The sequence below is a fragment of the Morone saxatilis genome, unplaced genomic scaffold (genome assembly GCF_004916995.1).
Source record: "Morone saxatilis isolate NCDOM2014 unplaced genomic scaffold, NCSU_SB_2.0 Contig11, whole genome shotgun sequence".
Taxonomy (NCBI): domain Eukaryota; kingdom Metazoa; phylum Chordata; class Actinopteri; family Moronidae; genus Morone; species Morone saxatilis.
The window spans coordinates 12,117,793-12,118,009 of NW_023339663.1; the positions used below are offsets into that span (position 1 = coordinate 12,117,793).

At 45.6% G+C, this 217-nt stretch overlaps 1 protein-coding gene across 1 annotated transcript in view; it reads right to left on the reverse strand.

Annotated features, from left to right (window-relative positions):
* gas2b (growth arrest-specific 2b) overlaps nt 1-217 on the reverse strand; it is a 16,265-nt gene that overhangs the window by 704 nt on the left and 15,344 nt on the right.

A 217-nucleotide genomic window follows, 5' to 3' on the forward strand; every position in this document is an offset into this window, starting at 1 on the left:
CAGTAGTTGCAGAGAGGTCAGCTGTTTCTGAATCAACACATCCTTCACAGACAGCCGTCCTTACAGCTGAAAACCAACTGCTGCCATGGCAACTACAGCCACAATATAAAGCCTGGGAATTAAAAAAAAAATGAAAGGAGAAATTGAGATGAGTTGAGCGCAGACCCTCAACTCCCAGTAGACATTAACATTCCCAGGAGGCCTTGCAAAGCCATCC